General features: G+C 34.4%; 1 protein-coding gene across 1 annotated transcript in view; it reads left to right on the forward strand.

Annotated features, from left to right (window-relative positions):
• FOXP2 (forkhead box P2) overlaps nt 1–23147 on the forward strand; it is a 1127785-nt gene that overhangs the window by 436504 nt on the left and 668134 nt on the right. The window contains exon 10 of the mRNA XM_054692568.1: nt 3996–4097. The gene's annotated coding sequence lies outside the window, so the exon portion shown is untranslated. The remainder of the gene's footprint in view (nt 1–3995; nt 4098–23147) is intronic.

Raw genomic sequence — 23147 nt, forward strand, 5'->3', positions numbered from 1 at the left:
TTCTCGTAGTTTTGAAAATATCTCAACTTGAAGTTGACTGTCTTTATTAATATAAACTCCTGAGAGATGATCTTGCGTCACCTTCTATGTGCTATCTGCACACAGTTGTTAAAGACCTTTAAATCTAATGTGCACTGACCCCTTGAACATTTGCTCTCACTGGTGGTTTCCAATTTCTTCTATATCAAATCGTGACCTTAACATTCTAACTCATGGATATAACTATTAGAATTGAGCTGACATGATAAATGACTATTCTTGCCACCCTTGGTCATATTTTTATTTTTCAGAAATTCAGTTCATCATTTGGTCTTTTCAATTTGCCCTTTACTTCTTCTTAATAATGATGATTTCATTGTTAATTTGCATTCCCCATAAAATAAAAAGAAATAATTTAATTAATAGATAAATTCTCTATTTCATGGCTTGATAGTATTTATCAGCTGCTTTGATTTTTTTTTAAAGAAATTAATTCAGGAATATTATTTGCAATCCTGTCTACTAATGATTATCTAAAAATCTGTTGCATTCAGCACTTGCAAATTTCATCATTTACACTATCCTACTCACTCCTAATATTCTCAGAAGTATCTACATTCATTTTTGAAAGTCTTTATGATTTAGGTGACTATCAAATTTTTCTCTAGTTCTGATTCTCTCTATAGATTTGTTTCCCAAGATTACCCCCTTCTGTTCATGTGTATCTTCCTGCCACCGGATACTAAAGATGTCTGAATCCAAATTTGTTTCTTATAGGCACTGTTAGCCCCAAACTAGCTGTCTTTGATTATTGTCATTGGCATAACAACTTTGTCCCAGCTTATGACAATAACAAGTTGAGGCTCATCCCTCAGTCAGTTCACATGTTATTTATACAACCTGAAGATTCACTTTTTATTTGCCAAGATTCTAGCAACTCTAACACTTAATGTTTTGTCTAGATACCCATTAATTGGCTTAAAAATTTGTAACTATATCCTTGTCTAAGTAAACTTAATATAAAGCAACAAGTTAGTGAAATAAAGGGTTTTTTAGTGTTAATGTGAATTTATTTGATGAAAAAGTAACAGTTCCATTTATTTAAAAACTAAAACGCTAAGTATTACAGTTAAAAATTGAACTAAGCTATTTCCTGAATTATTAATCTGTTTCCATTTAGGTGTCATCCTTACAAAATTTTCTTTAAAGATTTATTTATTTATGCATACAAGAACTGGGATACAGGCCAGGGGTGTGTGTGTGGGGTAAGAGGATTCATCAGAGACAGAGTGGGGAACAGAACAGGCAGATTGACAGAAATACACTGCTGAGGGGAGCAGTGGGCGAGTCAGGAGAGGTCTGCTGCCCCATGTGGGTATCTCCCTGACCGGGGATCAAACTTGTGCTGCAGTGGCTTTGGGTAGCTTGATAGGTTGTGTCTCAACCCCTTGTGCCACCAAGGAGGCCCATCCTTAGAACATTTTCTAACCTACAACAACTATTGCGTGATCATTAAATTTTTACTTAAAGAGTTAAAGCATTTTCTAAGTGTCTAACACAGATCCCAAAATAGCTTTATTTAACTTGACAAACAGTACAATACATATTTAATCTGTTTTGAAAATAATGGAAAAATCTTATTAATAGCTGTTTTCTCTTGTGGGGTGTGGTGAATAGTAATTTAGGGCAGGTGAGAGAAAGCAATTTAACATTTCCCTTGTTAGTTCCTCTGACCTACAAGTTTGGAGGTCACTGCAACACCCGGGAGCTTTTTCCACAGGATAAAGTAACAATTGCTTTATCTTTGTCAAAAACTTCTCTACTTTGCTGTCAGGAGTTACCTGTATCTGTATTTTGTTCAGTTATTGATTTTACATCATTTCTGTATCTGAAGGAGAGAAAAAATATTATGTATATATATGTATATATCATATATACTATAATAATATACTTAGATTTGTTCTGCATAAATTATCTTGGTTAAAGTCAATTTTTCTCAAAGGACTAACATCCTCTAAGCTGGTTTTATGTGATAAATCTGTGTCTGATGAATTGGTAGTTTATATTGCCTTTATCTTAAACTGTGTGTCCATTGGCTTTCACCCACTGGACATCTGCCTCTGTTGAGCTCATTCCCATTGTCTTCATTCTCTCTCAATTTTGATTCTTCAGCAGGCTAAGAGAATGAATTTATGTCAGTATATTAGCAAATCAAATAAGGGCCTAGTAAAAATAGTTTACTTGAAATGAAAAATTTTGATTTCCTTTAGAAATTCTCCAAATCCTTTTATCTTCTGAGTTTATGAGTGACTGCTTATTTTCACAATTCTGAGCCAAAGTCAAATCAAAGCATTGTCCAGTGAAGAGCTTAAAGATCAATCAGCTAGCCTGGAGTGCAGATTTAAATCTACTACTGTCTAACTTTGTCAATTCCAATAATTCCTAAAATTTCCTGGATTTTATTTTCCTTATTGTAACATGAAGTTGTTGGATTAACATGTCTAAAATTTCCTCCTCTTTTGAACGCTGTGTTTGAGAAAATTCTAAACAGTTGAGAAAAGTAATTTGAGAAAATTCTAAACAGTTGAGAAAAGTAATTTGACTTCAGTAAATTTCCATTTGCAACTGTGCCTTTCTCCTCCTGAGGCACCAAACATGCTGCCCAAGGTTGCCAGGACATGTAAATTGCCACCTGACTATTGATAAGTTTGAGCTGGTGACATTTGAGCCTACGCAAGGTCTGCTTTGTCTTGAAATAAGGCCAACCTCCAATGAATGCAATCTGTGATTAAAGGAATATTCAAATATCATCTTCTACTCCACAACTCCTTTCCTAGTTCAGGAGTATTTTAAAATAATACCAGTATTTACTAGTAGAAAAAACTTCTAGGACTTTGTTTTCAAGAAATGTCAATATATTTATGAAGAAATATATTTATATATAAATATAAGAAATATCTTTATAGATATATATTTGGCATATTGACACATATGTGTGTCTCTCTATATATAACACTGTTCCTTAAGGGAGGGGGAAGAAGATAAAAAGCAGAAGAAATATCCAAAATATGGTATCTGTTAAATTTTGAGGACTCCTATAATAAAATGTTACTTAGTTATCAAATCATGATTTAAAGAAGAATAATATGCCAAGAAAGTGTCTGGCTAATATCAAATGGAAAATGATACAAAACTGGGTAAGTAGGATGATCCTTAATCGGGACCATTCAGAAAAGAATAACCAAGGCTATTCTTTATACATTTTTAAATCTTTCATATCTCTCCTAAAGTCAAGTGTTGCTTTGTAGTGTGAACAATACTAAAAACAAACCAAAAAATATGTCTCATTTCAAAAAACTTTCCTGTGTTGATGGTCAAAAATTAAGAAACTAAGATACATATGTGTGAGGCATGAAAATCAAGGATATATCAATTCAGAGAGTGTTTGTGTGCATATAATTATGAAAATCTATAAATATGTTCAACCTTCAAAAATCCTGTGGCTTCTCCACATCAGTATTAATGACATTTGTCAGTTAATTATCTGTTATTATCTGTTCATGATAGGATGTTTAGTGATATCGGTGGCCTCTCTTCAGTAGTTACCAGTACTGCTTCCTAACTTAGCAATTTGTGATAACCAAACATTGCCTCCAGATGTTACCAGATATCTCTTGGGGAGGAAGGAGAAATATTACCCTGGTTGAGAACTATTGTTCTAAAGCTGCAGTCTCCTGGACCATATTTTTTTAACAGCAAACCAGAGATACTAGATTTTTTTTCAAGTTAGGAAAAACAGAGGAACCAGGTAAAAAAAAAATGCTACACAGGCAATTTAAATAAGTCTTTTTAAAAAAAAAAAATGTTCTCAAATATTGGCACTGTCTCCTAAAAACAGCTCCTTTGTGCAGCAGATGGGGCCAGGAGAACTCAGAAGAGCCTGATCCCTAAATAATTTCCTCTTTCAGTCTCTAATATCTGACAGGTTGGCATAATTGTAACATTTTTATTTCTAGATCTGATTCATCACCATCCCATAAGAAGCTCAATTGTCACAGTTCATGCATTTAGGCAAAAGCCGTGTGAATCCCTTATGTGGAAACTGATACTACATGGAGGTATGTGCACCAGGCATCTTGGTCCTTAGCATCTACAGTATTAATGACAACAGCAAAACCCATATTATCAAACAATAATCTGCTTTAATTTCCAGAAGTTTTCTAGAGAATAAGGGAAGTTTGATAAGAACAAACTTGGTTTTGCACAGAAAGCATCACATGCTTGTGTTCTATCTCTGACACACCAGTTCTTTTCTCAGTAAACCCATAATGTTATGGAAGATGATTACAAAAGGAATTGCAAAACAAGATAATTATAAAGCAAACAAATGATAGGAATTAAGGAAATGAATAAAATAAGAGATCAAGTCTTGTAGTAAAATATGCTTGGGAGGCTGGAAGTCTCTTCAAACATTTTCAGCCATAGACTAGGCAGTGGCTTTAAAAAAATCACTTAAACTCTTTGATATCTAAGCTTTAATAGTGGTATGTAATGTTCATTTTCTCATTTTCTTCTTCATTCACAAGTTCATATGTTATCCTGAATAAAACATGTTATATAAAAATATTTAAAAATAAGGCCAGGGGGGATTATGAGTTTGTTTGAATCCTTTAGCACTGGGAAAACTGTTCATCATACAGAAATCCCTCAGGTCGCTGATATCCTCAGACTGAAGAGATCAGTAAATTTCAATAAAGCCTACCATTTCAAGGACAAACTTTTAAGTAACATTTCCTTTTTCCTTCAGTTGTCATAAAATCTTTCATACCTACACAAAAATGTATGCAAAATAAATCAATTGAGGAAATACGGATCACGACTCTCTTTGAAACTTCCTCCAACTTCTTTGTCCCCAGAGGGAGCCACCATCCTGCTTGTGGCACATCCCTTTACAAACTAGTCTTATTCTATATATTGTTTACCTTTATATGTAGGCATAATATTACACATAGCTTTCTGCAACCTGCTTCTTTTGCTCATTGTTTTTGAAATCTCTTCTTGATTCACTTTACTATATGGTATTCAATGTAGAAATATTCTAAGTGCCTTTGTCCATTTATTTTTCTATAACCATGTTTCCTTTTCTTTTTTCACTTTGACAAACAATGCTGTAGGTATCCACATAGCAGACACTGGAGTGAAATTATCAAACTACCAGAGTGAAACTAGATCCAAACTACCAATCACAAGGTTGGATCTAGTTTACTAGTTACTGTCAAAATGCTGTCCAAAATCATAGGCACCAGCAAATGAGATTATACTTGTTTCAGAATTGATCAACTCCTAGAAATTACTGATATTTCATTTCTGCCAGTTTCAGGAGCATAGTACAAATCATTACAATTTTACATTTCTCTAAATGGAAGAAACTGAAAATATTTAAATGTTTATTGGCCATTCAAGTTTCATCTTTTGTGAAATTGCTTTTTTTTTTTTAAGTTTTATGTTGCTTATTTTTTCCTTCAAAGTAAGCCTTCTGTTGCTACTGATTTCCTTTTTTTTTTTTTTTTTGAAGATTTATTTTATTTATTTATACAAGCGCTGGGCACAGTCAGAAGCACGGGAGGGTGAGAGAATTCACCAGAGCCAGAGCAGGGAATAGAACAGGAAGACCGATGAAATACACTGCTGAGGGGAACAGCGGGCGTGGCAGGAGAGGTCTGTCGCGCCATGTGGGACCCTCGCCTGGCAGCCCGGGATGGAACCAGCGTTGCAGAGGCTGCAGGCAGCTTTGCAGCCCAGCACTCAACCGCTGCGCCACCAGGGGAGGCCCTGAAATTGCTTTCTATTGCTTGTTTGTTTTTCAATTGTGTTGTTACTAATTATTATAGGAATTCATTAATGTAGATATATATCTTTTCAAAATTGTAGTATGTGTTTTACTGTCTTTATTGTCTTGATGAAAAGATCTTAAACTTAATGTAGTCCACCTATCAATCTTTTCTGTTAAGGTTTGCACTTTTGGAGTATTGTTTGAGAAACCCGTTTCTACTTCTGAGAGGTGGTATAGTTTAATGATTTAAACAACAGAACCAAGAGGCAAATTAACTCTTCTAATCAGTGCCTCTGTATCCTGGAGCAAGTCAATTAATTTCTTGTGCCTCAGCTTCTTCATCTATAAAATGGAAATGATAGTAATAGTACCTGCTTCATGGGGTTGTTTTAAGCACTAAACAAGTTGTCATATGTGAAATGTTTTAAATTGGATTTTTATTCTATAGAATAACCAACTATTGGGTACCATTCACTAAATAATCTGTTCTTTCTGCATTGTTTTGCTCACCTTTCAAATTAGTTTATCCTACAGTGCTCTCTTCTATTCCACTGGTCCATTTGTCTATCCCTGTCTTTTAATAATTATAACTACAATACATTTGCTTCTAGAAGTGTAAATCCCTCTGCCATGTTATTCATCTTCAGAATGAACTTAACTATTCTTAGGCCTTTGTTCTTAAATTTTGGGATTTTGGGATTAGTTTGTTAAATTTCATAAAATCTCTCTGGGTACTTTGATTGTAATTACATTGAACCTCCAGATTAATTTTGGTAAAATTGACATCTTTATGGTACCATTACCAATGAGAGCATAAATCAGAGCTCTCCAAAAACATGCTTTTTATATGATTCTTCTTCAAATAGGTTTCTTACATGTATGTGCCTAAATGAAAAAAAAATCAAATAATTTACTGAATCTTAGGTACAGGAGAAGCTAAAAAGTCGAGTTCTGCCTTTAGCTTTGGGGAAGGGCAATTAAAGAAAAACTGGACAACCATAGAAATAAGACAAAAGGCACACTATTTACTTAGTTTCCTAAGTCATTTCTCAATAAGTATAGTTTTGTTTCTTCCTTTCAAATTCTTACAATTTAGTCATAGTGTTTTTGATGTAGTGCATTGTAAACACATTAAAAAACTACCATCAAGAACAAGAGGCAGAACATTAGAGGAACTCCACTAGGTCCTCATGGTCCCTTCCACTCACTGCCCCACCTGGCCCCAGGGTAACACTACCCTACCTTCATTCTAAACATTCATTCCGCTGCATTTCAAAGGGCTGTATTCCTTAAGTTTGGGTAGGAAGAAGACATTCCAGTTGAGATTGATTTCCTTGATTTATTAAGGCGTGAACTCAGCTTTTTAGCTTTTCCTGTTCCTAAGATTTGATAAATCATTTGATTTGGATTTTTTCAGTTAAGCACAACACATTATGTCTCCCTGCCTGTTCTTTCCCCTACTCTACTTCCTTCCCCCTTGGTGTCTCAGTTCTGTAGTCAGCTATCAAGGGTTAATTTTTCAGCTTGCCTTTATCTGATTATTAATTTAGTTACTTTATATTCCCCATTCCAGTATTTATCTTTCTCATTCTCATTTATTTTGCTTAGCATTATCTTTTCAGGCTCCATCCATATTGCTGCAAATGGCATGAATTTATCTTTTTTGACCACTGAGTAGTATTCCATTGTGTAATTATACCACATCTTAGTTATTATATTGAAATACTGGACTAATAATGAGAAAGTCATGTATTGTAGCTTCTGGAATCTTTTTTAACATTTTAAAACAAAGTTTATTTAAAAATAGAGCAATAAGTTTTTGTGGGATACTTTAATCTGTATTTAAAGGTTTAAAATCAAAATATTTCTTGAAAATGTGACCATCTCTTAATAAAAGGTAGGCATCCCAAAGATTAGGTTTCAGTTATCAGTGGACTCATAGACTAACCAATGTTTTCTAATAGTAAACAAATTTACATCAAGCAAAATTATTTAAGATTTCTTATTTTTGTTCAGTATTTTACTTCTAGGAAATATAGACTATATTTATTCCAGTAAATAACCAAATGTTCCTTTAGTTCTGGAATAAAGTAACAGGTTGTTGATGAAATAGATTTATTTTGCAGAATAAAATTCTCATATTATTCCTGATCCATTAATACACAGTTCTTTGTGCCTTAAATTTACATAGTCTTTAAGCAAGAAGAAAAGCTTATTAAAATTAATTTTTCCCTTAGGATTTATTCTGGATTTTCACACACATTGCACAAGTGAAATGGCTTTTTAAAACTCATGCTTTTTGTCATCCTAATTGTTTTACACATCTTGGCAACTTTTCACACTCTGCATAAAATAGGGGTTCATTAGGAGTCATTAAAAGAAAATATTTTTCTTGCAAATGCATTAGAGAATTTTCACATTATTTTATGCCATTTCTAGAAGAGATGTAAATTTGACTAACCATGAAGCAAACAGGGTCACTTAACAATAATGCAGGAATGAGTCTCTCAGCAATAGCATTTCAAAAATAAGAACTTGATGGAACTTAGAAATGGAACCATTATTACATGTTGATAAATGTTTAGCATTAGATTTTTTATTTGATTAATGTTTAGCTCTTAAATGATTAGGTGATATATTTATATATTCTTAAATATTACAAGAAAATAAATATGAGAAACATGAATAATAAAGTCAAAACTAAAGGTAAAATTGAAATCTTAGTTTACTCTTACCAAACAATTTCTTAGAGAAAGAACATAGGTGTGATTAAGGCAGGAAGGGATAATTTAAGGTAAATTTAGCAGTTTAGCTGGGGACTTTTTGTTAAAGGAAGGGAAAGACAGGTATATATTTTAGTATTCCCAATGTGTAAGTAACATGAATTAATAAATCTGATTTTACAGCCACTCTATAGAATACTCAGGAGTAGTGTTATTATTAGGTCCTTAAAAACAACAATGAAAAATAATTAAATTATTGCCCTTCAAATGAAGCACAAATATGGATAGTTTATTTCTCTAACTTTGCTTCTCATAGCAAACTGTGCTTGCTGAGTTATATGTGATTGCACTTGCTTAGTCATAAATAAGTTGTTAGAATCATGCAGTAAATACTCCAGTTTACCCTGGGCAGTATATCTCCTCCCTACCTATACTAATACTCATACCATTTGGCAAAGGAAAGATCATCTTAACATTACCTTAATACTGACCATTTTATATGAACAACATCAAATCATGGAAGTCATTTTGAGTATTCAAATAGAGACAGTCTCAATCCCTCTTTTATGGAAGAGAAATGGTGGGGAAATATTTCTTCATTTATTTATGCTTGTTTATTTATTTTAGCTTTTCATTACATAGAACTCCCCTCAGGTTGTATTTGTCTAATGTATTCTCATGTTTAGATAAAGTTTATTGGATCTGGGGTGTAGGGTCAGGAATGGACACTGAGCAGGTTTTCTGATCCAGCAGACTGGGTGAAGGAGGAGTCCTGGAGCCCTCAGTGGCTTTTGCAGGTCTTTTTTTTTAGGTTTACCAGGCATATGGCAGGTAGGGGTGCTGGGGGGCTGGGAGACTGGCAGTCCTTCACTCTCTATCTGGGCTCTTTCTGGCGTTCTCTCTGCTTCTCTTTTCTTCTCTCAGCTTCATTTCGTTCTTGGCTTCTGCTGGCGTCCCCGTGATGCCGCCCTTATAAACTCAGTCTCTCAGCCCAGGTGTACCCACTTCAGGTGCCCACCACCAGGCATGCATTCAGGACCACAGGGTTCCCTCATCTATCCTAATGGCAGGAGGGCAGAAAAGTCTGATACTTTTACCTTACCCTACATGGCGGAAGAATCATAAAAGTATTGTGCCCTTCTCATTGTATCATAAGAGGTCAACCCATCCTATTTAAAATTAATTTGTTTTTCATGGGAAATGTTTTTGTGGTGAAAATCTCTGTGTATGCAAGTTACAATGGTATACACTGCCTTTCTTGCTTAATCAGAGAAATTTTAAAAGTTGGAAGGGATCAAGACAGTATTGTAGACCAAACAGAATGTTAACAGGGTGTAAGATTTTCTGAAAATTGGATACCTCCACATGTAGAATTGACTTCTGTGGTTTTTGCATTTCAATTAAGGCTAAATTACATCAGGGACCACTGTGTTCTGCCTACTCTTTATAAGCTACCCGTGTTCAATGAGTATCCTCATTATGGTAGCCTCAATATCAAGAGAAAGGCAATGTTTAATTCAATATTTGCTATAGTTGGACTGGTAGATGATGAGGATCATGTCCAAAGACATATTTATATTATTCCACATTGGCTGAAAATCTGTGTTGTTACTTTCTGCTTACAAATCAACTTTGGGTTTCACACAATTTAGTTATGCAGTTAGACTTTGGAGCTAGGCTGCTCCCTATCTAATCATTGTTCTTGCTGCATAATTTCCATTTCTCCTCAAGTTGTTATGTAGATACATTGAATTAATACACATAAAGTCCTATAACAACAATGAATGGCAAGAAATAAGTATTCAGTGTATGTTAACTACTACCATTATTGTTCAAAGTTGTAAGGCTTTTGAAATATTCTGTATATCACAATTTAGTATGAACAAATAGGAGAACTTTTGAAGGGAAAGAGGTATAATATAAATGAAAGTCCTCTTCCATAGTCTCCCTAGTCTTTTTTTAGATCACTGGTTAAATAAGTTTCTCTATATTTCAAAATTAAATGCTTAGTTCCCTTTTTTAATTGAGTTCATGTTAATTTTTCAAAATACATCCATTGTTCACATCATATTAGTTTTAGTCATTAGGCCTCTATTACATACCTAAACTTTCCCCCACTACTATTCTAATATTTTAGATTCAAAAATTAGTTTAGAAATTCTAAAGAATTCTGTATTTACTTGTGGTACAACATAGCAGTTAAAACCAATTATTTAATACTCATAAATAGTTTGCTTGGTAACTTACTCTGCTAATAAAAATGGAGAAGCAAAACATTGTGAATAAACAAGCTCATTAAGAGTTTAGAGAATAGAATTTGAAGCACTGTTTATATTAATAGTCATGAAACAATCATATTTTTATAATCTCCTTTGCCTGGTTTTGTTTGTGCATGTAGGATGGCCTTCTAGGTAAGACTGATGGAAACTCAGAGTACAAAAAATTAGGATGGAATGTCTCATAAGGACAAGCACCAGAGGTTGGGGGAGGGATGATTAACAAATTTTAGCTAAACCAGCTATGGAAATCTCCAGGAATCTAAGATACAGGGTCAGAAAAGATTATTAGAGGTGCACACAGAGATTATGAATCTTAGAAGACCAACCCAACCTGACCCCAAGGCAATAGGTTTTACAAAAGGAAAATTCCATCAAGAAACACAATAAAAAAAACACCCCTGCCCTCTGCAAGTCAGCTCACTCCTTGTCTGTGTCTGTGCAGGGGTTTCTTTTTCCTTTCCTCAATAGATTTGCCATGTGTGGATGAATGGGAATATCTGCTGGATTCTTTTCAGAGGGACCACACACACTGAACCCTGTCATTTTGTAACAGGGTAATCCCCAGGGAAAGGGGAGTTCCAGGTTTCCTGGCCCACCCTATGGAAGGGTGGAGCTGGGCAGGGAAGAGTAGCTAGAGAAGACAGTAGCTAGAGAAGGAAGGAGGAGATCAGGAAGACCTGGAGGAGGTACTTGGAGCAGAGGCATATGAAGAAGCTGAGCTTCCTTCTAGGCCTTGGGACTTGCACCAGGGACTTGGGGGATATGGAAAGAGACAGAGACATGGGTGGGAGACCCATGAGGAAGCTGATAATGGCAACCTGTATCTTGACTTAGGTTTTAATTTTGCTGCTTTCCTTCCATACTTGCTTGGCCCCTTTTGCTCTTCTTTTGCATCTGAGTGGTTCTGCTTTGGGCCAACCGTGTTTGGCTGGGCATTTATCCATAAAGCAATGGGTAATTTTGGGTGTTTAATTGGAAACTATTTTAACTTATTTTTTCTTCTTTGTTGCGTGCTGATTGTATTAAAGTTATTTCCTGTTGAAGGTCTTATACACTAAAGTATGTTTTGTCTTGATATGGTGGATGGCAGAACCTATTTAGAGCAGGCAGGTTTGGGGATACCAGGACACCCCTTCCTCTGCCCAATAACAATGTGAATCCCAACACCATTTCTCCTTAGTTCTCTGAATCAAAGTGTTATAGGGCAGGAGGAGAGGTATCCTGGGGAGGATCCTAGAACCTGCACAACAGCACTCTTACAATAAATTTGTACTTCAAATCCAGTTTCTGAATCCTTGCTGTGAAGAAATTATATATGATATATGAGATAAAAACCTGATTAGATGGAGTTTCTTATCACTCACAAATTCACTCATTTGAATCCCATGATCCCAATGACAATGATCAGAGGAACAAAGAGAGAGCTGCTCTTTCTGAAGCTCTTTCAGAAAGTGAGAAAAAGCTTCTAAGAAGTCTCTGTCAAATCTCTCATCAACTCTCAGTTGGCTCAAATTGGGTCTCATGCCCATTCCTTGTTCACTTCCCCTTGAGGACCCATTGCTCTGACTGCCATTGCTCCATCTTGCCCTAATGCTAATCAGTTGAGGGGTGAAGGGGAAAAAAAAGGAAATCTGTGAGTTCTGTTAGGAAGGAGTTAGGAAAAAGTTCTGTTAGGAACTTGTAACCAACTTGTGGCAGGTTGGATATATATTTAATGTATACTCACATGACTAAGTTTATTATATGTGAGGCATACTTCTAGAAGATGGGATAATAAGTGTGAACAAGAGAGACAGATTCTGTCCTCATGAACTGACATTTTACTTAATGAATACAGGCAATCAAATAAATAATACATCTACAGTAATAATATGTGAAGTGAAAAAACTGAAATAGGGCAATGGGGCAGAATGTATGTGGGACACTCCTTTTAGGGGCTGGCCGCTTTGAGGTGCTGATATTCTAGCTGAGACTGCAATGATGAGAAAAGGCAGCCGGGTAAAAACCTGGAGAAAGAATGTTCCATTTTAGAGAGAACAGGAAGTGCAAAGTCCCTGAGACAAGCCTGGTGTTTTCAAGTAAGAGAAGGAAAACTAGCAGAGTTAGAATATAATGAAGGAGAGAAGAGATGGGGTCTAAGAAGTTACCAGATGAACTCTTGTGATGCTGTACAGATCATAATGAAAAGTTTGAATTTTATTCTATTTAATCTGGAATGCCATTGGGATTGGAATCTGTGGGGAGAAAATAGAGAGGCATCAAGGGAACGTGGAGCTTTTCTGCTGTCTGTCTCACCCTCTCGTCTGTATACATTTGTATTTCCCAAATCAGCTGATCTCTTTAATCATGGGGTTGGAAACCATTCATTGAGTACCCAAAATATTTTTCTGTGCTGAGTTATTAGTCAGTTTTTCACATGCAACACTTCTACAAAATCAGTCACTTTCTAATTTTAGAGAATCCACATCATTAACTTGAAAACACAATTTCCAACTGTCCTATGTGGAAGTTGGGCTTTATTGCAAAAGCTCTGAGGCAGTCAAAACATCCGAACTGGCTTAGGAAGTAATTCTAAATGAGCAGATTTGTCATGGCTTGTACCTGAAGTCAGAAGTAACTGCTATTCACTCAACGGTCTAAACTGTCAACTCCATCCTCCTCCTGCATAAAAATAAACATTTTCTTCACAATAAAGTCTTTTCATAAAAGCAATAAAACAACTCAAGGAAGCATTGTTATCATGTGCTAATCACACCCTTGGGGAATTAGAGATACTTAGCTGCATCCAGTTCCTCATAGCACCTGAGGGCTGTGATTATCTCCTGATAACCTCCCAGTCTGTCAGACCTTGTTGGTTAATTAAATAATATTAAACTTCCTAATATTGTATTTGAAGATTCTTTTGGAAGTTGCATAAACAAGCATAGTTTATAAAACACATACATGCATCAACAATCAAACATACATATCAACAAAAATTTGGATAATTATAATTTTCTATTTTCTATTTTTCTAATGAATCCAAGTTTTAAAAAGCTATATAAAAAAAAAGAGTCCAAGAACTAAACCCCGAGGCACTACTTTAACAATGAGTAATTCTGATGAGTTCAACCCAGGAAATCTTTGAGACAAACCTGCAAAAAATTAAATAATGTAGTTTATTTCCAATCAATAAATGATTGTGACACTCCAATTCCCCTTGTAAAACTGAATTGTCTATTGTTTAAAAAACAATTGGGATAGAATAATAAACACATTGTTAATAATAAACCCAGGCATAAACATATACATTAGTTTGGAAAACTTTTCATTACAAGGCTTGTGTTAGAGGAAAAACTTAGAAATAAACTTAGATGTTGACATAGTTATTTGGCAGTTCAATTTTTAATTAGTTTAAATATTTAAATAAATGAAAAACTTTTATTTATATTCCCAATGCACATTACTATGCAAAATAAATTTGCTAACCCCTAAATAAGAATACTATCTATGAGTCTCATAAACTACATTATTACATTAATAAATGGGTGAATTTCTTTTTAATAAAAGGCACCATATAAGGCAGGAGGTGGGGAAATGCCATGGTGCCATATAATTGAAAATATTTTGTATATTTTGTAGCACTATCACTTTTCATAACTACCAGAAAAGTTTTTTAAATGCCTCAGATTTTTTTTTGTATTTCTTTGCTGTGTTATGATAATTAAATATTAACAACTTAGATGGATATAAATAAAAATAAGTCAAGGTAGAGTTTAAGTTTTGAAACTAAAATGGTTTTTAATGCATATACTAAGCAGTATGCTAACAAGAGATGATGTAACTTCAAGGTGAGTAGCAGAAATCAGTGATACATAGCTAAGAATAATTAAAAGTGTGATATTGAAATAAATTGCTGAGAGATATAATGGAGTTTTTACTTTTGGAATTACTAAAATGGCAACAAAGAAGGAATTTTTCAGTCACCATGCTAGATGTCATTACTACCTGATGATAGGTCAAAATTAAAATTAAAGCCACTTTGATCAAGAAATTTATCTTACTGGTGAGTAAAAAATATCTCAAGTATTTGAGTTTAGATGTTTCTGTAAGTCAATACAAATATCAAAAAATCAATATCCAGTGCCCACACATCAGAATCATCAGAGAACATTTATTTTTAAATACGAATTCCTAGACCCTAAACAGTTCTAACTCACTAGATCTAGGGAAGGAATTTGTTTTTAAATACCTTAAGTAATTCATATTAATGCTGTACTCAGAAAACACTTGAATACTGTTGAGGAAACATAATTAAAAACAATGTTTTCCCATCCCAGAAAACATCTCAAACAGGTAGGAGAGCGAGAAAATAATTTTATTATTGTGTAATTATTAAACCAGAATGTGATAGTCTTTGGTAGTATATTCATTAAGAGACTGTAAAAGAAGAAAGAAACCTCTTCCTCTTACATAGCTAAGCAGATAGGACCCCATTACACATATGTTATCAAGATACATGATAATTAATCCTCATCTAAGAGATTTAACAGCTACATTTTTCATATAGTTTATCCTAAATTCACCTGGTAATTGGATTTATACCAAGGGAAAACTAATTTCTCTTACCTTTATGACAGGAGGAATTTTTGCAATTTGGAGCTAGGTCCTCCCTCCCACAGAAATTGAAAGATGGGTTATTACTTCCCTTGATGTTTACATTCCAAGATGATTGCTCAGATTAAGTTCCCCCCAACAGTGTACAAGCGTTCCTTTCCACATCCTCACCAACACTTGATAATTCTGATGTTTTTGCTATGTGCCATTCTCACGGGTGTGAGATGGTATGTCATTTTGGTTTTGATTTGCATTTTATGATTAGTGATTATAAGCCTTTTTTTTTTTTTTTTCCTTGTGCCCATTGACCATCTATATTTCTTCTTTGGAGAAGTGTATATTTAGTTCTTTCTTTTTTGATCGGATTATTTGTTTTCTTTTTGTTGAGTTGTATGAGGTCTTGGTAGATCAGCTCCTTGCCAGATATATGATGTGCAAATATTTTCTCCTATTCAGTAGGTTATCTTAATTTTAATGATACTTACTTTTGCAGAGCAGAAGCATTTTAGTTTAATGTAGTCTTATTTGTTTATATTGTTTTGTTTCTCTTAATATTGGGGACAAAGTCACAGACATCACTGAAGTCAGTTTTGTGGAGTGTTTTGATCATGTTTTAATTTATGAATTTTATGATATCAGACTTTATATCCAAATCTTTAATCCATTTTGAATTAAATTGAGTTTTTTGTTCTGAGTGAGTTTTTTCTTTTTCTAGTTCCTTAGGATTAAGGGTCAAAATGATTAGTTGAGTTATTTATTATTTCTTGAGATGGTCCTTTATTGCTATGTACGTCCATTGTAGTAATGCTTTTGCTGTGTCCCGTGGTTTCTAGTAGTTAGTATCTTCAATTTCATTTATTCCCTGGTATTATTTTATTTTCTTCTTTGATTTCCTCATTAACCCAATAATTTTTCAGTATGTGTTTTTCAGTCTCCAACATTATAGGCTTTTTCTGCTAATATTTGTAGTTTATTTCTAGTTTGATATCATTAAGATCAGAGAAGATAATTGATATGATTTCCGTGTTTATGAATTGATCGTCACTTGTTTTGTGAACCAACATGTTTTCTATTCTGGTGAATGTCCCACCACTGATAGCCCTCTTCTCTTGGGTTCCTGGCCTGGATTGTAAGGTCCCTGTGCATTCTCAATGATGCTCACAAGATTAGTACCAGTCCCACAGAATGGGGGAGGGCAAGCACTGTCTTTTGTCCTTTCACTGGGGACTCAGCCTGCTAGAATTACTCAAGCTCCTCCATATGTATTTCCCCTCAGTCAGTGCTGTACCTTTCCACACCTTTTAACTCTCCCCCTCCTGGATGTGGTGCTAACGTTGTAGGGTAACCTCCCAACCCCAGCCACAGCCTCCAAGCATCTCTCTCCATGCTCCTCTTGGTCACTGAAGCACGCAATTCCTCATGTCCCTTTTGATGGAGTCTGCCTGGTGTCTGATGTCCAAGATGTATTCCAGTTTTGCCCTAATCCATAAGATTCTCTGGGTGTAGCACTCCACTCGTTGACCTAGATAATCCTCTGCAGAGCATACCAACTAAGTTCCTCTGATGCCATTTTGGATCCAACTACCTGGTTGCTTAATTGAATTCAACAATTTCACTTTTTGCTCAACCCTTTCAACCTCTTTGATTTTCTTGTGGCTTGAGCCTGGAAAACAGCTCATGCATCTTCAACTTAAAAAATTTATGTGACTGTGTTCCCTGTGCTATGCTGGATAGTATGAAGGTCTAAGAATATTGGGGAGTAAAAGGTCCCCAAATATATTAAGTAATTATTTCATGTGTCACACATATTAATTTCACCACAATACTATTACACTATTCTCTCCCTAACGTTTGAATTACAAACCAGGCATTCATTGCATTCTCGAGATTTAGCAGTTTGTGTGTCCAATATCCTTCAAACTATCAAAACTACAATTACCAGTATTTGGCATGACAAGAATGCATTAGTTTTCTATCCTGCACAGGACGAAATAGACACAACTGAGGATACTTGAACTTGAACCATCTTGTTGCAATCCCAGCAACAAGAAGCTAAGAATGGGCTTCTGGAACTAGAATTTTTTTCAGGAAGCAGAGGGAATTTGGACATTTGTGAAGCTGTGGCACACTCCCTAGAAGAGGACCAGGATCTGTCACTTTCCATACTGTATTAACCAGTGTTACACAAGAAAGCAGTACTACCCAGCAGAGCACTCAAGCCAGCTGTTCAGTTAAAGATGTTTGCCCTTTTCCATAATCCTTTCTACCTAATCCCAAATTAAGGCACTAGAGTCAAAGGCAGGACACAGACTAAAATAGCAAATCTATTTTCTTCCCATTTCTCAGACTCAGGTTCTAGCTGGAAGGAGATAAACTGGACTAAAACTAATTGAATTTTAATAACAGTAAATGATTGGAAAGCTATAGAAATGTGCTCAGATATTCTTGAGAAATCTGCTACCTACCAGAAAAATAAGATTTAACATAGTCCTTGCTGGGGCAGTTGTTGGTTGGAAACAAAATAAAATATTTTCATGTCCTGTTGAGTGAAGTATTTCCATATTCTGGTTATACAAATCTCTTCAAAGCTGTAGATGGTAAAGCTAGTTCTAATGATGGGTTATAGTTTTCATTATCATATGATTTTTGAAACTGAGAGGCAGGTATTAACTCATTATAATGGCATGGTTTACAATAGGTAAGGCTATTGCACCAAAACTGCTGTTTGAAAATAAATCTCTAAATGCTTATGGAGGGCCTCCCCGGTAGCGCAGTGGTTGAGCGCTGGGTTGCGAAGCTGCCTGCAGCCTCTGCAGTGCCGGTTCGATCCCCGGCTGCTCCCGGGCCACCGGAGGAGGGTCCCACATGGCGCACAGACCTCTCCTGCCGCCTGCTGCTCCCCTCAGCAGTGTACTTCAGTCCTTCTGCCTGCTCTGCTCCCCGCTCTGGCTCTGGTGAATTCTCTCACCCTCCCGTGCTTCTGACTGTACCCAGTGCTTGTATGAATAAATAAATAAATCTTAAAAAAAAAAAAAAGATTCTGGACTTTAAAAAAAATAAATAAATAAATGCTTATGGAAGTGCCTAGGTATGTAGTTTCCAGCCCTTCCAAATAAATTGTTAAGGGCCTCCTTACTTATTTTTCTTTATATTATCTTTGTATTTTTATCTCAGTGACTTCCTATTCTCCAACAGTGCAAGTTTACTTTTTACTACCCGAACTTTCCTTATTTTTTACTTGTCCATCAAATATTTCTCTTAAATGTGACTTTAAAATACTACTCCTTATAGGTAACAACATTGTCTTGTTCTCAAATGTGTCCCCAGCTCCTTAGTTATAGTAGATATTCAGTAAATATTTGTTGATTGAATCCAACTTTTGCTCATGCATTTTACATATAATTTTATTAAACAAGTGATGTTTCGTAAATTCTAAGTAGTTCTTTTCCATTAACTCAGCAATTACTACACAGAAATGATGTCCTTCCAGGTCAGATTAAAGGCTCTTAGTATGGTTTTGTTTTATTATGAGGTTAATGTAGTATTTCCCAAGATAAAATGTCTACTCAAAAGAAATGAACAGTGAGAAGAAAATAAAATGAATATGTCATATCAAAATTATGTGTAAATATACATAGTCTATATCAAAATGATGTAATGTTAATATCCTAGATTTTCACATTGATCCAGTAAAAATGAGCCATAATCTCATTTATGGCTTTATTTCTTTATAGATTTTTTTATAGATTTCTTTATAGATTTTATGTTGTCAGAATAAGTCTCAATATCAAACAATGCATCAAGACATTATTATGCTTATCAAATACACATTAGATGAACTTGATGTATTAATCTTCTATTTTTAATGAATTCTTGGGGACAGAATTATTTTATTTCAATTTTAAATTTATTTGTTTTCTTACATTTTTGTACAGTGTTTGACTTCTTCCCTCAGGAGTAGTCCATGTAGTTTTCCCATTACCATAGCACCCTGTAATCCATCTCTACCATCCCTTATGTTCTTCCCCTTCCCGTTTTGACTCCTCTCACCTTCCCCCCTCCTCTGCTGTATGTCTCAGATTTATGGTCTGTTTTCAAGTTTTGTCTTTTTCCCCCCACCCTTTGTTTGATTAGAAGCAAAATTCTTAAGATTCACCAGAACTGGGTATTGTTCACATCTCTCTCAGAATGTGATTTGGAAATTCTAAAATATAAAGGATTTTCATGAATCCTTACATGTATCTTCTGTATAAATCTAAAACTATTGATATTTTACTTAAAATGACTTATGTGAATTATTCATAACACCCAGATACTTCTATTTGACCCTTAGTATAGTTTGTGACATCCCTAGTTTACACTCAGCTCTAATTTGGGGAAGACAAGAAAAACATGAATTTGAGACCTTTGGAAAACAATATAATCTTTAACCCATTTAAATTAGAGTGTACTAGATGATGATATTCCTTCTTCTAAACTCAAGTAAGAAAAATCTCTTGACACAAAGTTGAAATGTTAAACCAATCAAAATTCTAACCAGACATCCCTTGTAGGGTTACATATATATATATATATATATATATATATGAAGTATTTTAAACTTTGGTAAAATTGATTGTCATTTACAAGATGATAAATATAACCTTTACTGTAGGAAAAAAATCAAAATAATCAGAATGCTTCAGAATTTTTATGAACATTTGTCTTAATTCTCAATGGCCACTAGATGGCACCTAGTATTTGGCAACTGTAACACTTCTTTATTTCCAGAGTTTAAAATAACTACAGCACCAGGTCAGTTCTGACAGAGCAAAAATTAATCCTGTCACAGATAGGTAACACTTCCTTGTCGTATATCTAAATTTAAAATGCATGTGATTTCTGGTCACATAAGAAAATATACAATACCTTTTTTTTTTTATTGTTCCTGAGGTTTTTTTAAATTCTAAAGGAATTGTAAGATTTAAATTTTCTTAAAGCGGGAACTTGACTTGCATCATTCCAAATTTGGGTTTGGTACTATGTCACTCTAAATATGGTTCATTATTTAATTATGCTTTTATTCTGCCAAGGCCAAATTAAGGTCTTATTTAAAATCAGTGTTCTAAAATAAGCCAATTGTCACCAACACTATTCTTAAATGAGTTAGTGTATAGACCCTTATTATTTTACTAGCTCTTCAACAAGCATTTTTGAGCACTATATATGACAAAACCCTATGCTGTACATAGTAGCATCTGAATGTGCTACTGTTTATCTTTCTGGAACACCTTATAATGAAACAAGAATGATAACCGTGAACTACCTATTTCAATGCATACATATAATGCCTAAGAATCTAAAGGAATAGCAACATTAAAGTAATTATAAATTTCTCACAATTAATTGAGAATACTAAGATTAAGATGAAGATACATTTTTAGGTAAAACAATTTTTAAATATGTGTTAAGTGTTACACTGAGACATTTATCTTTTTTTCACGTGGTTGTATATTTTCATTCAGAGGGACAATTTATTATTATATTTTTTAAAAATTTATTTATGCATATGAGAGCTGGGGTGCATACAAATCACTTTAGCTGTAACCTAACAAACAGTAGGATGCCTTTTTGTCTTTTTCTTTTACATAAAAATAATGTATAACTTCTGTTTTTTTTTAAGATTTATTTATTTATGCACATAAGAACTAGGGTACAGGCCAGAGGTGTGGGGGGTGAGAGGATTCACCAGAGACAGAGTGGGGAGCAGAACAGGCACATGTACTTAAATTCTGCTGAGGGGAGCAGTGGGTGAGACAGGAAAGGTCTGCTGCACCATGTGGGTTACTTCCCTGACTCGGGGATTGAACTCATGCTGTGGTAGCTATCGCTAGCTTCATAGTGCTGCGTCTTAACCCCTTGCGCCACCAGGGAGTCCCCCAGAGGGACAGTTTAAATTGTGGTATGGTCAAGGGAAGAGAGATGTCTTCTTGCCTTTAGAAATACCATATTTTCTTACTTCTTCATTTTTCTTTTTTCTGTATTTCTTGCTTTTCTTCTCATTTTGCCATCCTCTTCTCACTCTACACATTCTCCTATCTTTTCATCCTATACATTCCCTCATGCTACTCCCATCAATTCTCTCACCCATGACTTTGGATAACAGCATATTTACCAGTAATATTTCTGTTTCTCCTGTGCATTCTTCTCTACTAAGCTCCAAATTAAAATATATATTCACTCAATGTGTGACCCAGATAGTCTATAGACACATCAAGGTCACGATATCTAAAATTAAAATTATCATCTTATTATAGAACCTGATGACTCTTTTGAATGATCCATTGACTTGTTTATGCCAGAAACCTAGAATTCCTCAGACATTGCCCTTTTTCTTATCTCTTACATCATTAAGTTCTGTGAGTATTATCTTTTAAATATCTCTTACACTTATTTCCTTCTCTTGTCACATTTTGTACTTGGTATTACGTCTAATATTTGCCTTTCCTGGCTGATCATCTGTCTGCCCCTCAGATCTCTTCTTTGTTCTCTGTCGTCTGGATCCAAAACTTGAGATTGACTGAAACACTCAGAATTTCTCTCATTTTATCCTTCTTGTCTTCTTATATTAATTGTTCTCTTTGCCTATCCACTGCCTTAATTTTTTTGCCTAGCAAACTTGTGATTTTTTTCCCCCAGGGTTTATTTGCTCTGTGATGCTTTCCCTGATAGCATGAGCCCATGGTACATTTAAATAGTAAAAATAAAATGTATGACAGCTAAAGCAGACCATAAAATAAATGGAAGTATACAGTTAAAGTGTTCCTATATTATATGTGAACTAGTATAATATTACTTATAGGTACTCTATAATAATTTAAAGATATACACTATTACCTCTAATGCAATCACAAAAAGTAACACAAAGATATTAAAGGAGGTAAAATGTGGTCATGAAAAAATAGTCTGTAATTTAAAATAACACAGAAAAAGCAGAAAAATAGCAAAGAACAGATGCAAGCAAATAACAAAGCAAGCAAATAACAAGATAACAGATTTAAACCTGATCAGTAATGAGATGAAATGAAAATTACTCACCAGTGTTCAGAAACTCTTAGCTTGAATTAAAAAGCAAAACTCAATAATCGGCAGCCTTTCTGAAAATTTGCTTCAAATATAAAGATATAACAGATTAAAAAATAAAAATATGAAAAATATCCTAAAATATGAAAAATGTTAACTTAGTTTAAGAAAAAATAGTTAATATTAGACAAAGTAATTTTAAGAGGTAGTCATATTGGTAAAAGGGAAATTCATCAAAAACATAAAACAGTCTTAAACATTTATGTTTCAAATACAGAATCTAAAATTTTGATGGGGGTAAAAAATGGATAGCTGCAAGGAGATATGAACAAACATACAAATAAGGACAAAGACTTTAATACTACACTCTTAATATTGATATAACAAATAAAAAAGAAATCAGTATGATATAGAAGACTTGAACAACCTCAGCAACCAGTTTAGCCTGTATTTACCTGTTTGTAAAATATTCTAATAACAGAAATGACAACAGAACCTATAAATATTTGGAAGGTAAAAATAAATTACTATAAATATCTTTGTGCCATTATTTTGGACAACTTAGTTGAAATTAATTCCTTAAAAGAAAGAAATGATCAAAACTCATTCAGAAGGAAATATATAACCTAAATAGCCTTATATCTTTTTAAGAAATTTAATTTTAGTTAAAAGCCT

The sequence above is a fragment of the Talpa occidentalis genome, unplaced genomic scaffold (assembly GCF_014898055.3).
Source record: "Talpa occidentalis isolate TD23 unplaced genomic scaffold, MPIMG_talOcc4v2.1, whole genome shotgun sequence".
Lineage (NCBI taxonomy): Eukaryota > Metazoa > Chordata > Mammalia > Eulipotyphla > Talpidae > Talpa > Talpa occidentalis.